Raw genomic sequence first — 2,350 nt, 5'->3', positions numbered from 1 at the left:
GGTCAGCCTTGGCAGTATATGTCCAACTGGTCAAACATCCCACCTCAGAAACACTGATTGGTTAACTTCATGAGACATGATTAACAGGTGAGTTCATCCAACAGCAAATAAAATTGATATATTGATATATTGCAAACTGATTTCATATACATGTACTGTACATACGTATATTTGGATGGATATTTCATGTGGCAATAAATATGGACTTCTAAAGAAAACAATGTGAAAAGTTGCTAATATCTAAAAAACTGAAAAAATATAGTAAAAACAGTCATGTATGTCATAAAACAAAAAAAAGAACCAGCAGAATTAATTTACCATATAAAATAACGCATACTACTCAAAATAAGCTAAACACAAGATTTTTATACACTATAGGCTGGTGAGTATTTCAACAGACAGTCTTCGATTTGTAGGTGTTGCTAAACATGTTTTGAGCAGTATACCTGCACACCATCTGACAAAACTGTACCATGTATGTATATTCATATATTAATTTAAATGAACCCATAATTTGTCTCACTTGCTCTTTTTACACATCCAGGTAAAACTGGATAGGTATTATTTTTGTTTCAGAGAAACAAACTTAATTATATATTTTAATCAGCATTCCCTTTTTATTGCCAGTATGATTGTACTTTATTAGCTGTAAGTCCCCAAAACACAAGGATTCAAAGATAACATGCTTTGTTGATTAGAAAAGGAGCATCAATCTGAAATGATGCATTACAGGGTAACAGTCTTTAGGGACTAATCATAATTTATGGCTGGGGGGTGATGATGATATTTTGTACACATGTACAGGGGGGTGGTGTGGTGTTGTCAGCAATTCTGTACATAAAAATATTTTAAAAGTATGCTTAAAAATTATAGGAAGGGGAGGGGGGCTGATTGATTTTGTACAAGATGCAGGGGGGTCACTTACTTTGTACATAAAATTTAGAGGGGGTGTCATTCAAATTGTATATGCTTCTCCATAAAAATCATCATCTACCACCAAGCCCATAAATTATGAACGGTCCCTTAGCTGTGCACTGTAGTATTCAGTACAGCCATTTTAGGATTTGTATGAACATCACCATTTTTCAGATATTTTTAAAATAATATCAACTCAAAAATATTGAAGTTTTAAGCTGATATCACTAAAATGAGATCTTTGTGCTTATTACTGCTGACAAAATGGCAGCAATTGAGTGACCGCTACGATCTTCTTTTAATGAGACTGATCATTAGCTTGTGTCTTCTTTCTGCATGAAGATGTATCCTATTGGGATATATGTGTATGTATATCATTCCGTGACTTTGCGTATTGTCACAAGCCTAGTGATTTGTTTACTTGTGATGGAATATTTCTGCTGGGACATTGTGCAGTCAACCTGTATCAATATTAAGGCTAGTGTTCATACACACAGACTTAGCATTAAGGCTGTGGGAAGCAAGTTAAAGTTATCTATCTGTGGGAAGCAAGTTAGAGTTTGGGTCTTATGTTCATCTTTGCACTGAAATCATTTTGTACAAGTGAATCCAGGTAAGTTGAAATGTACATAATATATGCAATACTTATGCTGAAGGGGTCGTTGTCGGCACCAAAATGGTATACAGAAACGTACCCTGGCCATAATGAGAATACAGAAACGTACCCTAGGACGATTCCATTCCCATTGTGTCGTATTCTTGATCGGAACTGTCATACTGTTGTATTAGATACATTTGATTGCGTTATGTAAGTAATGAGAATTCACAGTAACGGATATTCGCGATATGAATGCTACTGGAATCAGTTGCATGGGAACAAATACATACGGTTTCAGTTTTCGATTGCTGAATATGGACTTGTCCGCCTTTTAGGGTACCGGGTACGTTTCTGTATTCTGACTTTGTTTAGGGTACATATCAGTATACAGAAATGTACCTAGGGTACGTATCTGTAGTACTTGTGCCGACAACGACCTCTTCAGCAATACTTATTACTAAGTGCAACTATTACAATTATTGATACTTATTAAATCTCTGAATGATACTACTGGTAATTTTAGCTTCCTATACAGGACTATCATAGTGCAAAAAATTTACATGGTTTGACTGCTCAGTACATCATTACACTCCTCACAAAGATGTACGAAGGTCTGTCCTAGAAATAGTTCTGAACCATTAATCTCATATTTCAATTTGTTTGCTTCTGAAACATGGAATCAAAGCGAAATCAAAATACCATGATCACAATGTTTCAGTCATACACAAGCATTAAGTTTCAGATGCTGGTGTTACTGAGCATTTCATGTCAGGGAATTTCCGTATGAACCAACGACATTAGAAGTTTCAAGTGTTATAATTAATCTGCATCTCTACA

The sequence above is a fragment of the Haliotis rubra genome, unplaced genomic scaffold, assembly GCF_003918875.1.
Source record: "Haliotis rubra isolate DU_JTF1 unplaced genomic scaffold, ASM391887v1 Scf195, whole genome shotgun sequence".
NCBI lineage: Eukaryota > Metazoa > Mollusca > Gastropoda > Lepetellida > Haliotidae > Haliotis > Haliotis rubra.
This window is presented reverse-complemented; position numbering follows the sequence as displayed.